Source organism: Miscanthus floridulus, chromosome 12, assembly GCF_019320115.1.
Source record: "Miscanthus floridulus cultivar M001 chromosome 12, ASM1932011v1, whole genome shotgun sequence".
In the NCBI taxonomy this organism is placed as follows: domain Eukaryota; kingdom Viridiplantae; phylum Streptophyta; class Magnoliopsida; order Poales; family Poaceae; genus Miscanthus; species Miscanthus floridulus.
This window is the reverse complement of record NC_089591.1, coordinates 4,088,412-4,103,595: the sequence shown is the minus strand read 5'-3', so window position 1 is coordinate 4,103,595 and position 15,184 is coordinate 4,088,412. Positions and strand designations below refer to the sequence as shown.

The following is a 15,184-nucleotide window of genomic DNA, read 5'->3' as shown; positions in this document are numbered from 1 at the left end:
TAGTGAAACAAGGTCTATGCTTAATAAGATTAGTGGAAAAACTCCCTGCACTAGCATTCATAATAAACTCCCCGAGGAAGAGAAGGAATCATCTCCTAATCAAGAAGAGGAAGTTTTGATAGCCAAATCACAACCACTCCAGTCCCAAGATTTAGCTATCAATCCTAAGCCACCAAAACCACAAAATCCCCCAAGAGAAGAAGGAATTCTACCTTTGGAAATCCCTAGTTGAAATTAAGGATGACCTCTTTAGGTGCTGATTTTGGGAGAACATTAAATTCTCATCTTCATAAGAGACATTCGAGCGAATATAATTCTAAATCATCTCAAGAAGGGATCTCTTAGAAAGTGTCCTTATTTCCATATAGGACATTGGGAAGAATTCAAGGATGACATTTCAAGTAATGCCATAGAAGGAGAGCTGAGCCATCTAGAAGCCATTCCTATCCTCTCCCCTTCTATGTCCACATTAGATGTCTCATTTGAACCCACCTTTCAACCCATCCTTGACCCTAATGATCCCTCTTATGCTCTCTCTCCTAAGTCTCATGATGACCCTAGAAATCCACTAAGACAACCAAAGCATAGGAATCATGAAGGCCACAAGGATGACCAAAAAGAGTAACGACAATGGCTAGGAATGTATTAAGAACATGTATGCTATTGCTAAAGAATGGATGGACAAGGATGAAGCCTTATGGGTAGAATCCAAACTTAGCTTAGATCCAAACAGGTGAGCTTAAATCAATCTCATTAATAAACATGACTCATCCAAGTTTGGAGAAAGCCTTAGATGAGATCAACCCGAGAGCCACCAATCCATAGAAAATCTTGGACAATAAATCATCCAATGACTGTCATAGGCATGGAATAATGGAGATAATGTTTCCTGTCTATAGACATTCATGAAGAAACACCCTTAGAGCTTGAATAGGAAGATAACATCAATGAGCATGGAAGTTATTTCATGAACACCTCATCAAATCCATGCTCGCATGAGAAATCTCTTGAAATAATTGGTCTCTCTAACATTGCCACACACCAGATCTTCAACCCTCTCATTCTCCTTGTTCATAAAGACTTTGAAAGGATGGTTATAGATGCATATATTTATCATAAATATTGCAGATCTCATTGTGTGAATCTTGAGATAGGAACACAAAGGTTGATGTTGGAGGGAAAACCCACTTCACCAACTTGAGTGCAATTAGAAGGTTTCCCAAGGATGAGCTTCTATACTAAAACAAGCACTTTTGGAAGACAACACGAGTTTTCACCTTTTGCTGTGATGCCCTTGTGAAATGAGAGTAGAAATATAATTGTGAAAATGTTCCTTCGGGTATTTTTGGTCACTAACCATTTCAGGTTTGAAGCAAAAAGAATGAAGGATGACGACACAAGGTATGTCCAACCCCAACATTTAATCACATCCATCCAAATTTGATTTTGCATTTGCAAAATTCAAGCTAGGGGGATAAACTTCTCTAAAAACATCTCTTGTCATGTTGCTAAATTATTTTGGTTGTCTCTACCTTTAAGACATGCTCAATTTGCTAAATAACAATCGTGTTCTTTCATCTCTGTTTGAGTAAATCTCTATAGTGCTTTCATGTTACCTTTGTTTGCCATAGTATACTTTGGTTTGGAAGTACTCGCCATACTTCTAAAGGCTTATAAATTAAGTATGGTGCTTAGGTTAAAATGCCTTCCTTAACTAAAACTACACAAGGAGTTTAGTTTGGTTATTGAACTAAAATTACATGTGTAGACATTGGATATTTTGTTGGACTAACCCCTGCATTAAACTCTCAAATTCAAATTGGATAAGTCACAAGATGGATTCAAATCGAAGATGAAGCAAGGTACATCATTTAAAACATGGGATAAAAAGGTCTATGCTAATTAATGTGTTAAAACCAACTCTAGCATAGATGACCTTAGCCCTATTACAACACTACCTCTGCCTTGAATTATTTGTACAATCCTTCAGGCATGTGTTGTCCACTAATCCTTTGCAGACATAAAACAATGAGTGGGGCTGAAGGCCCAACAAAATGGCAAGATCGAAGAGCAGAAAGATGACATGACAAAAGGATGAGAAAGAAAGGGTGCAATCTAGGAGACAAGAAGATCATGAATAGCTCAAGTTGCAAGGCTAGTCGAACAAGGAAAATTTCAAGCAAATGGGAAGAACCATCATGAGTCATCTACCATTCGCCATGTGGTGTCATCATACTTCAATAATGAAGGTAACATCCTAAGGTAAATGGTCATTATTTAAAAGAGTTTCACCTTGATTCTGATAGGTACATAAACAAGGAATAAACATGTTTGAGTTAGAACTCCATTACTTGATCCAACCTGATTAACTCAACACATTTAGTTCTTTAAGCTTGTTCCTAGCACCACTTTCTTGATCTCAGTCTTAACCAAATGAGTTAAAAAATGCACATCCTATCTCTAGAAGATGATAATCATAATCATGTAAAGTTTGATACATTATGTAAAGATAGACAATCCTTCCATAGGTTAAGCAACTCAATCTTTTCTGCCAAATGAACTTAAATGCTACATTCTCAATCTCTGATCTTATCACCCATATTATAATTGAACAAAGCACATAACATCAATTTCATCTTGTTCAATGTGCCTAAGGGTAGAGAAAATAAATAAAGTTTTGGTTTTGTTGGTGTTTTCCCACCAACAAAGCCCATGTGCTTGATCTCTACCTTGTCTTATGAGCAGGACACACTTCAAGCAAAGTGTGGGGAAAGTCGATTCCCTAATGTCTACAAGTGTTCTGAACCTTTCAAACCAAAATCCAAACTCAAAACCAAGACAGGTTTCATGGAAAAAAGGTGGCATCACCATTAGAGGCACCACCACAAGAATCTTCATCTCCAGAGTGAACCGAGGTATTTGATCAATGAACTTCACAAGGAGAAGTCTAGTTCGAAGGACTTAAAACACCAACCCCTCACCAAAAAGAGCTAGCTTGGGGGAGAAGCACTCCTATGTATCTAGGTAAGTATGCTTTCCCGTTGTTCTAGTTTTAGTTTCTTTTAAATAGTTAAGAAAATTGTGAATGAAAAACAAAATAAAAAGTTATCTATATAATAAATATATATAGTTATAGTAATAATGTGTGATCTGATAAAATTGAAAACAAAATAAAAAGGTGTGTCTAGTTTGCTTTAATTTGTTTTTAAGAGCTGAATAAATAAAGAGGACTCAGAATAATTTCTTAAATGGAAATGATGAATAGTTGCTCTGTTGTAATTCCTTTCAAGTACCTAGTTTTTAGCCTCGAATTCTCCCAAGTTTTGGATACGACTAATTTGATATAAAGATTTACTCTGAACTTGAAACTCGTGGGTAGCAAATGCTTGATCTAAGTCTAGGTAATTGACGAATATGATATAAGAAGGTATGAGTTGCTGTTTATCTTGTTCTAAGTAACACTAAAGTTCTAGAGATCTACTTTTTAAAAAAACACAAAAATGCTACATGATGAGTTCCTATATGACAAAGCTTGAATTCTCATCAAAGCCATACATGTTATTTAGGCTAGGAAAACTTCCACATATATGCTGCCTGCTTTTGTATTGAGTTTTGTCAAGCTTTGTTGACCCTTATGAGAGGTTTGTCATGCTCTTAAAATCAAGATCACGTACACACCACATATACCTACTGCTTCTACACTAGGAGTATGCAAAAACATGCCTTCCATTTAGATTCACTTCAAAAATGCTTCTACTCCTACACTAGGAGTGAACACCAAAAACATGCATGATAGATTTTCCATGCACCAAATAAATGCTCCAAGTTCTTGTAGCCATCTCTCAAAAGTTTTGTAGCAAAAAAGAGACATGGGGCTATGCAAAAGTTATTCATAAAAAAAGAAAAAAAGTTAAAAAATGGACACAAAAGTGTCCGAGATATTTAAAACAATGGGTACTTAGATGCCCGCCTGAAAAAAAGAGATGAATAAGATAGCCCCTATTCTCTAGCAAATGTTTCCAAGTTTCAAAAGAGAGATAAGTTTTCAAGGAAGCTAAAGTAGAATTAGGTTAGCCACCATATATATTCACCATACATCCACAAACATGCACATCCTGATTTGATTGTATGACTCAACTCTCTTTGGATCCATTGTTTGACTTTACAATATATTCATTGCAAGTATGCTCTTGCTTTCTCCCTACCTATGAACTCCACATAAGCCTTAGTGGTAGGAAGAAAAAGGCATAACATCTTTTGTTGCCTAGTGAGGATCCACAAATACCACATATATTGAGAGACTTGAGAGTGTCATACAATGGAATCTCTAAGTTTTATTTTGAAAACTTATAAAAACTCTAGAACAATGGTGGAACAAAGAACTTAAGACATTATGCTTGACTTGATCATTCTGTCTTTCAATTGCTCAAGACCAAAGTGAAAGCTAAGAAGCCCTATGGTTGAAGCTAATATGGCTAAGTTTGAAAGTTAGATCAGTTTATTTTAATGCGGAGGAGAATTTTTGATTGAACACCTATGGACTTTTGAGGTGTGAAAGCATTATAGCAACTCCTAATCCACTTGCTGAGTTTAGCTTGGCTTAGGGACTAGCAAAGGTTAAGCTTGGGGGAACTTGTTGACGGTCACTAACATCAATTATAAATCATCAACATAACCTGCATTTATACTTAATTCCATCATCAAACATAGGTATAGGGGTTTAAACTAATAAATTCCACGTGTTTTGGTGAATCTGTGTTTTCAGCAGGGTTTATCTAGAAAAACATCAGGGGGGCCTATTTGTCAAAGGAAATTATAGAATTCTGCCACGTAAATAGTGTGGGAAGATTCTAGAAGACTCTAGGAGGCTCTCCACCAAAGCAGACCCTAAGGGGATGCCATGTGGGGCTGGTCGGCCCCACCTGCAGGCCGCTCGGCCCCTAGGCTTACCTATCAGCCTCCTCATCGCAATGTTAGTTCTCCACCGCCTCTTAGGTTGCATCTACACCGTCCACCCTACTTGGAGCGTTGCAATTTGAAAACCATGGCGAATTAGATGAAACTTTCTAAAGGAAAGTTGTAGTACTCACATAGCTCTACAATTTCTATTACTCGACTTTTTGCTAACTTGAACTGGATTAGGAGATATAGAGGTGCAAATTTGGCTCATCATATGGCCTAATTGGCACATAGCCGATTTCAAAACCGGCCATCATGGCCAATCGGTGCCAGGGCTCGCCCGCCACATGGCACCACGCGCCTGCCATGTCCCTGCATCGCCGTGTCATGTGGGAGAACAAGCCAGGTGCGACCTCACCCATGCTCACTCTCGCCCTCACTCTCTTTCTCTCTCGCTCGTGCCACCAGAGCAAGCTGCTGCACTATGTCATCAACATCATGCCCTCGCTGGCCGAGCATGCCACCACCACAGCACCACCACCCCATATGCCTCGCACGTAGCTCCACCATGACCAACTCAACCTCCCTGAGCAGCTAGCGCCACCATTCGAGCTTAGGTGAGGCTACATTGCACTGCCGCCATCGCTGCCAAGGTCATGGTGCACCACCGAGCTCGAGCTCGCCCATGGCCGGCCCCAACCAGTGCCTCTCTGACCTTCCTCTCTATTGGTTTGTCTTCACCGTAGGTCCTAGAAGCTAGTGCCATAGCCCGTTGAACTGCTACCGCCTCGTCGGCATCAGAATGCGCGTCCATGTTGTGCGCGCCTACCGTGGCCATGAGCATGAGCTCACCATGGCCAAACCTAACTGGTCCCCCTTCTCTCCCTCTTGTGCTCGTTTTTGCTACCACCTTGAGCCCTAGTACCTTAACCCTAAGATGAGTGCATGCCATCGGTAGTCACCTCGTCAGAACGGCAATGCGCCGCTGCCATGCACTAGGCATCGTCTAGCTTTACGCACATGGCCGAACCTCACCGTCACTCCACCATGGCTTGATCTGAACCCTCAGCTCTCCGCTAGAGTCCCCTAGAGTCGTAGATGAGCTTAGGCGAAACCCGCCATTATCGGAGATGGTGATGCCACTGCCATGCCAGCGCCATCAGCCCTGTCATGGCCACCGTTGAGCTAGCTTTGGCGAGCCTCTTGAGCCAACCGTGGGTACTAGTCGATGTGGGACGGCGAGTAGAGTTTGATGGTGAAGACGTTACCACCGGTGATCTCACCGTCGGTGAGATATCGCCAGTCAAAGCTCTCCCCTATTTTGGTGCTTATGACATTCTGGGGCCTTGTTGACCCACGGGGCCCAGCTATCGGTGCCTATGGGTGTGCTGTGCTCGGGTGCATCTAGTATTTTAGGGTTATTCACTGATTTTGTTTATTTGTTTTTAGATTTTGAATGCAATCTTGCAAAAATCACATCTTTAGTTAGGAGTGTCCAAATGGAGTGAACCAAATTTTGTTAGCTTCATCTTGAAATGTACTATTTGATAAAAATATGAACTTGCTATTTGGAGTAGTTTTCTATGTGAATTGAATTAAGTTGGATAAGTGCATTCAAAAAGGCCTTTATCTTATAAAATGCATAACTTGAGTTAGAAATATGAGAAAAATGTGATTCCAATTTTCTAATCATGTTTAGACATTCTGTAGCTAAGAAAAATAATGAACCTATAGTAAGAATGCTTGGAATATGATCTTGCTATTTAAATTTGATTAAATGTTAGTTTCTAGTAAAATTGAATGGGTAAATATGTGTAGCCTAAGAGCATGAAATTATTTACACAGTGTTCTTGTGCCATAGTGAAGGTAAGAAAAATATGAAATCTGTCGTTTGACACTTTTCACTATGCTAAACCATTTATGCTATTATAAGCCTATGCAACTTGCTATTTTTGTAGAGATTGTTACAATTATCCAAATGGCATGAATTTTGTACAGTAGTCTATTGGGAGCATGTGTAGGCTGCTATAATGTTCTTAGAATTCACTGTGCACTAGAAGTATTTATCCTCTAATTCACCTTGTTATCTAAGGAAATTAATAAATTCATGTAAACAATTTATTTGAGCTTAACCATGATGTTTTCTATGCTGCTTGTGATGCATATGATCTATTGATATTAGTGGTTGTGCCTAGTTTTGATTAGTTATAGGCAACTAGTTAATTATGGCTCTATAATTCAATTGGATGACTGCATGTATAATTTATGTTGTCGTGGTGTTTTCTTAAGGAATATGAAGTTTGTTGTGAATCTTGTTAATAACAAAGTTGTAGATAACTTATTCATCTATCTCGTCCTAAAATTTCATGGTTGTAGGCCTGGTGGTTTGAGAGTTATAGCATGTAGAAGTTTGCTGTCAGATTTGCTTATCCACTAGACAAATCTAAAATATTGAATTGTTTGACCTGATTAACTGTTGAATCATCTTAAGATGATTATAAGAAAGTTTTAAAAAATTTATAAGCTTTTAGGAAGTCCAAAATCATGTTATTTGGTAGAACTCTAGTTATGGCTAAAACAAGTGGCTGCTATCTTGTGGTCCAGAAAATGCTTTAAATAAATGTTTGTTTAAGTTACTAGAGAAGAGCTATGCACCTACTCAGTAAAAATAAAGTTAATCTTGTCATCACCATGGTACCTTGTTGTTAAGTACATGTATGTTTATGCATTTCATCATACCCTATCATCCATATCATCACCTATGCATTCTCGTATCTTATTGTGTGCTCATGCATATAGGATCGCCGGAGGGAATAACACTGTTGGAATTCGAGGCAGTGGAAGAAGAGGATCAGGAGGCACCACAGCAAGTAGCTCTAGAAAGCAAAGAGTAGGCCCTAGAGGAATTACCGGAGTGCCCAGATCATAGGCCTACATCCTTTCTGAAAGGTAAGCCCCAGAGCATTCTAAGCCTCCTATGTTTGTATAAATATCACTTAAGTCCTTTATGTTTGATGCATTAGGTTATAAGAGTTGATTGGAAACACTTGATGCATAGAACTACCTTGTCCAGAAATATACCTTGAACCCTATGTAGGTCCAGGATCGAACATATGCTTAGCAATGCTTAGCTCAGTAGAAGTCGGGTGATTTCCTGTCACCTGCGAGATATAGGTGGATACCGGAGCATGGTTGGCTATATTTGCTATCATAGAAAATAACCATGGGTTGTTATCTAAGTGGAGATCGGGCGGGATTTTATATGCAAATGGTGTTGGGTTGGCTATGTTGATCCTATCTATGTCAATTAAGGACCGTACTGTTGTTGGCACTTTTGTCGAGATTGAAAGCATGCCTCTCACTTAGCTGGCCGGATACCTCATTCTGACCGTGAAGCTAAGTAGCTCAACTCAGGCCTAGCCTCGTTCTATCAAAGTGCACACACTAGAGGTAGTAAGGATGTGCGAGGAGCCAGACGTGAGCCCAAGGGCAGGCTAGGCCTGACTATCCTGGCAGCTGGTTGCCACTGATTGTGCGGCGCTGATCGAAACCCAGCGACATGTGCACCTGAGTTGTACCAAGGACCTAAGGCTACCATGGCTGGTGGGCCTGGGTTTGTGTTAGGAATACTGCCCTAGCTGGTTGCAACCGATTTAAATCGCCGTTTCTCCCTGGATAGTGAGAAACTCAACTAGCTCCAGCAGCATAGTAATTGGACTATAGAATTTGATGGTTATGTTGAACATGGAAATGTTACACCGGCTATGGTTATTATTGTTATGCTACATAATTATATATCACATGTTTGGCATAGGTTAGATGCTAATCTAGAGATGAATAGCTACAATTAACTTGAGATCGAATTATAAAATATATAGCTCAACTAGTGGCTTTTATGCAAAATGTTGTCAAGCTAGCTCCACTTATAAAGCCTTGCATGATCCTTGGTGTCACTTTATTTTTGGTTTATGATAGGTAAGTCTAGCTAAGTACCTTCTTGTACTCAGGGTATATTTCCCACTTGTTGCAGATGGCATGGTATACCATGGGTATTGTAAGAATTGCTTCTCTTTCGCCGTGGATGAGGAGTAAGGCCATGGGCAAGGCTCTTATAGGTTATCTAATATGTGATGCTTTTGTTGGAAGTGATCACAAACTGGCATGTATTTGAACAAGGGTGTGTGATGTCAGTTTTAAAACTATATTTGCTTCTATTACTGTTGTGAACTTGGTGTTGTAATAACTGCATTTGAACTCCGATGTATGTGAAGTATTTGCGAACATTATGTACCATGTGGCTTGTATGTTGAATCATGTATGATTTTGGTTGTATGTTGGCGATAATTCGAGATCCTTCGTGATACTCGATGGACTAGCAGGTTTATATGGGCTCAAGTATGATAGTGTGACTGCTCCGGTGGTTGCCATTATACTTGTGCTCTTATAAATTGGATGGTTCAGGTGACAGCTTGCTCTGGTAGTTGCATGGCGGCATGCAATGTCGGTCCATGATGGTTTCTTTATTTTGCTACACCAAACTGATCATGGATTAGTATAAATAAGAGGGTGGAGCTCACCTTCAACACACACCAACATTTGGAGCTACACACCTCACCTCTCTACTTGTAATCTTCTAGTTTTTAGTAGTAGTTTGGAGCTAGGCAAGAGCTACCTTGAAGAGCTTGGCTCCTTGGAAGAAGAGATACATCTTGGTATGAATACTATGAAGAGTTCTTCCAAATTCTTACCCTCATATTTTCAATATAGTAGTGCTTATGAACTAGAGTATAGTTTTCATGTTATAATCCTGACATATGAACTAGCATATAGTTTCTAGGCTATGAGACTAACATGTAGAACTTTATGCCTAATCATTCATATAACTTAAATGAGTAGAATTAGAGTTAAGTTGAGGTGGCGGTTCATCGTGCCTTTGGGTGTGCCCAAGTCCTTTACCTATCGATTCATAAGGTCAGGGACCTGGGGGATTTGGGTAGTTTCTGTGCAATCCGGCGTGGTGCCTAGGTACATAGGAGCAGGTGAATACATTTCCTACTCTCGGTTGAGGGGTAGGCGGCAGGTGGTGACAGCCCTATCCATCCCTTGTATTCCCCTATGTTTAGATAGGGTGTAGGGGTCTAAATCATCACATGAGGTTATTGGCAGACCAGTACTCAGTGGCCTCCAGACCTATCTTACACTTAGTTCTAACTCTAATCATGTAATTTGTATGATCATCAACTGTTCTTTGTGCGGCTATATTAGAACACGCCTGCTCCACTTAGGAACATTCTTTTATTCTTTGTTTTCCTTTATCCTTGAGGTTGGCCCAGATGTGTGTCCACTATCCTAAAAATACTATTTTTACCCCTATCATAGACTATTGGTTTACTAATGCAAGTATGTAATCTTGTTCATGCTCGTGCTAGACTCTTATCCCTTGCCCTCCTTTGGAAAAATATAAATAACGATACTCTGAATACTTCTGGGTGAAATGCTACAACGTTAGATCCGTGCGCTTGCAAATATTTTAGTAATAGTTAAGAACTATCATAGTTGGTGTTTCTTGGTGGCGTCACTAAGGTTAACTCAATCTTAGTGATTATGCGAAGAAATACCAACAGGCATTTCTGGCGTTGTTACCGGGGATGGACTAAAAACCTCCATACTTGGTGATTGCGCTAAGAAATGCCAACAAGCATTTCTAGTGCCATTACCGAGGAGGGCATAGGTTAAAAGAATCTAGTAGGACATGATCATGAGCATATGCATGTAATGGTAGCCATAGTTTATGCAGGCTAATTCTGCTTGTTTTCTTCTTGTTGTGCATGAAAACAGGATAGTGTATGAGTGGTTTTGACCTACCAGAGAACTATACAAAAAACCCAAAAGCACTCCTAAGGAAGAGCCGGTCTCATGCCGCTTCTTCTTTCACCACTCCACTAGCAAGTGAACCAGTCACCCTCGCACCATCCGCTACTACCGCTATGGCCAAGACACTCCGCGACTACTCCGTCCCCACTGTTGCCAACATGCCCATTGGGCTCGCTGTCAACATGGGAGCTGGAAACTTCAAGCTGTGCACTGGCCTAATCACAATGGTGTAGGCAAACCAGTTCTATGGTTTGCCTAGTGAGGATGCAAGTGGACACTTGCAACACTTCCTGGAGCTGTGTGATGTCATCGTCATCAAAGATGTCGCACTAGCTAGCATAAGGCTCCATCTTATTGCCTTCTCCCTCATGGGGAAGGTGAAATAGCTGTCAACATGTGGGACAAATGTTCCATGGCGTTCCTCACGAAGTTTTTCCCCATGGGCAAAACCAATGCCCTGAGGGGGAAAATTTCAAATTTCCATCAGTCTTCAATGGAATCCATCCCTGAAGCGTGGGAGAGGCTGCAGGATTAGATCTAGGCATGCCCACACCACGGGATGGAAAACTGGCTTGTGCTCTAGAACTTCTATGAGGGACTTACGCCCATGTCAAAGGGGCACGTGGATGCCGCTGCTGGAGGCGCTTTTCTTTCCCTCACTAGTGATGGAGCCACGGCTCTCATCGAAAAGATGGTGGCCAATCAAAGCTAGAGGGAAGAAAGAAAACAACAAAAATGCATGCATACCGTGAAGGAGGCAGATATGCTTGCCACAAAAATGGATTTATTATTAAAAAGACTAAACGAGCATGCTACCGACAAAGAAGCCATGAAAAGCACTGTCTAGGCCATGGATTCTCACATGATGTGAAGTATATGGAGGGGTCAAACACTCAGGGAATGATTGCCTTGAGACCCATGAAGAAGCACCATACATAAACAACGGGTTTCGATAAGGTAATAACAACGGGTGGAACAATCAATCCCGCCAGCAAGGAGGTAATAATAATTACAATTCAAATTTCAATTCAAACCAACCCTCCTTGAAAGACCTGGTCTTAGGCCAGGCTAAAATTAATGAAAATATCACTAAAAAGTTAATGTTTAATGATAAAATTATTGAAAATATAAATACAAAACTTGAAAATTTATCCTCCTCTGTTAAAAACCAACTAAGTTTTAATAAAATGATTAAAACTCAAATTGCTCAAATAGCCGCCGCTATTCCTATCAATCATTCGGGGAAAATCCCACGGCAACATGAGAATTCCCCCGAGTTTGTTCATGCAGCTACAGAGCAATAGAGGAGAAGTCTTGCCGATGGACTTTAAATGTCGAACCCTTGCCAAAGGTAAATTAGTAGTTATCTTTTAAAAATTCAAAAATTTCAAAATTTCAAAATTTTTAAAATTCAAAATTTAAATTTTACTTCAAAATATTTTTTCAAAAAAATAAAATAAAAATGACTTTTTGATAGTATAGATTTTTCTGTTATCATTTCTCATTTTTTAAATATTTATGAAAATTCAAAATATAATAAAAGTGTTGTGGAAATTCAATTTCGAGAGCAAAGTTTTAAAACCGAGCAGAGCACCAACGGTCATGAGTTTGAAATGGACATTGGGAGCTACTTGACAAAGGGGGGTAGCAGTGGGACCACCATAGGTGCGGGCGCACCTATGGTACGGCCACACCCTATAGGTGGCCATTGGCCCCTGCGCCTTCGCCAATGGCTCCTAGCCGTTGCACCTACCCGCTCTCGGCCGGTGCTCTGCTCTATAAATCTCAAGAGCTCGGGTGTAAGCCCTCACTCACTCTCCACTCTCCATTTTTCACTCCCACTCACTCTCTTTGCTCTATCACTTGCAAAAATATTTTTCACAAAGCTCAAGTGCAAGGAAACTCTGCAGAAATTTCCTAAATTCATCACCACCAAGCTAAGCTCATGGGTTGTTTGATTGGTTTTCACTAACATAACCCTGTTTTGAGTTTGTGTTGTAGTCTTTTTGCCATGGGCAAGTTCGGTAGGAAGCTCTCCGACGCGTTCAAGAAGGCCATAGGAGCGAGCTCAAGTCGCTCCCGCAAAAGCTCAAGCATGCGCTACACCGAACATGAAGAGAGCCCAATGCATGAAGATGAAGAAATGGTGCCAACAGAAGAAGAAGAACAAGAGCAAGAGCAACCGATGGAGGAAGGCAACGATGACCCCCACCTTGATTTGGAGGGAGAATGGGAGATGTAGCCGTACAACCTCGTTAAGAACCACGAGTTCGTCCACACGCCGGCATACCACCTAGACCTCCTCGCAAAGATAGGTATGGACACCAAATTCACCATCATTTGGAAAGCCGTTGGATGGGAGAATGTTGCTCTCGTTGACGAGCTTGGTTCTCGCCTCTTAACAATTCAATTCTTTTGCTCTTTGCAAGAAGTTGAAGGTGGGATTACTTTATGTCTTTTGAGAAAGAATACTATCTTACATGGAGAAATCTTAGCTCTCACTTAGGCTTTAGTACAAAATGCTCAATTGACTTAGATCATGCTCTTAGAAGTTTTAATCGCCATGAATTTTGGAGAACGATTTCTAGTCAAAACGTAGTTGGCAAGTTTCAACCTCAAAATATGAATATTCATCATCCTACTTTAATGTTCATGCATCATTGAATTGCCATGACTTTGTTTGCTAGGCAAGATATAAGGTTTGTTTATCATGCTGAATTGCAAATTCTCTATGCCATGCTTAAAAGACTAAAATTGCTCCTGTGAAACAAATGTTTAAACATTGGTTAGAAACATTCAAGGCTTCTACATCTATCTCTTGCACATCCCTTGTGTAACACCCTAGTGTTAAGCATTGCATTTGGCACTTGCATTTCATGAGCACAAGCATCATCCAAGCATTCATGAGAATGAGCATGTGAAGTTTTATTTCATTCACCTTATCTTTATCACATGTGATGTTGATTATATACATGCATATGCTTGTGATCATGTGTTTCTGCTTGTTTTCTTCTTGCTGTGGATGAAAACGGGATAGTGTATGAGTGGTTTTGACCTACCAGAGAACTATATAAAAAACCCAGAAGCACTCCTAAGGAAGAGCTGGTCTCATGCCGCTTCTTCTTTCTGCCACTCCATCGGCAAGTGAACCAGTCACCCTCACACCATCCGCTACTACCGCTATGGCCAAGACACTCTGCGACTACTTCCGCTCCCACTATTGCCAACATGCCCGTTGGGCCCGTTGTCAACATGGGAGCTAGAAACTTCAAGCTACGCACTGGCCTAATCACGATGGTGCAGGCAAACCAGTTCTATGGTTTGCCTAGCAAGGATGCAGGTGGACACTTGCAACACTTTCTGGAGCTATGTGACGCCATCGTCATCAAAGATGTCGCACTAGCTAGCATAAGACTCCATCTGTTTGCCTTCTCCCTCATGGGGAAGGCGAAATAGCTGTCAACACGTGGGACAAATGTTCCGCGGCGTTCCTCGCGAAGTTTTTCCCCATGGGCAAAACCAATGCCCTAAGGGGGAAAATTTCAAATTTCCACCAGTCTTCAATGGAATCCATCCCCGAAGCTTGGGAGAGGCTGCAGGATTAGATCTAGGCATGCCCACACCATGGGATGGAAAACTAGCTCGTGCTCCAGAACTTCTATGAGGGACTTACGCCCATGTCAAAGGGGCACGTGGATGCCGCTGCTGGAGGCGCTTTTCTTTCCCTCACCAGTGATGGAGCCACGGCTCTCATCAAAAAGATGGTGGCCAATCAAAGCTAGGGGGGAGAAAGAAAACAACAAAAATGCATGCATACCGTGAAGGAGGCGGATATGCTTGCCACAAAAATGGATTTATTATTAAAAAGACTAAACGAGCATGCTACCGACAAAGAAGCCATGAAAAGCACTGTCTAGGCCATGGATTCTCACATGACTGTGAAGTATATGGAGGGATCAAACACTCAGGGAATGATTGCCTTGAGACCCAGTGAAGAAGCACCATACATAAACAACGGGTTTCGATAAGGTAATAACAACGGGTGGAACAATCAATCCCGCCAGCAAGGAGGTAATAATAATTACAATTCAAATTTCAATTCAAACCAACCCTCCTTGAAAGACCTGGTCTTAGGCCAGGCTAAAATTAATGAAAATATCACTAAAAAGTTAATGTTTAATGATAAAATTATTGAAAATATAAATACAAAACTTGAAAATTTATCCTCCTCTGTTAAAAACCAACTAAGTTTTAATAAAATGATTAAAACTCAAATTGCTCAAATAGCCGCCGCTATTCCTATCAATCATTCGGGGAAAATCCCACGGCAACATGAGAATTCCCCCAAGTTTGTTCATGCAGCTGCAGAGCAATAGAGGAGGAGAAGTCTTGCCGATGGACTTTAAATGTC

General features: G+C 40.7%; 2 non-coding genes across 2 annotated transcripts; both read right to left on the bottom strand.

The window, feature by feature from the left end:
- Positions 1-11,227: 11,227 nt before the first annotated feature.
- On the bottom strand, positions 11,228-11,334 carry LOC136498707 (small nucleolar RNA R71). The gene has a single exon (XR_010769716.1). It is a non-coding gene; the product is annotated as a small nucleolar RNA R71 (small nucleolar RNA).
- A 2,963-nt stretch (positions 11,335-14,297) lies between these two features.
- On the bottom strand, positions 14,298-14,404 carry LOC136498716 (small nucleolar RNA R71). The gene has a single exon (XR_010769724.1). It is a non-coding gene; the product is annotated as a small nucleolar RNA R71 (small nucleolar RNA).
- Positions 14,405-15,184: the final 780 nt, after the last annotated feature.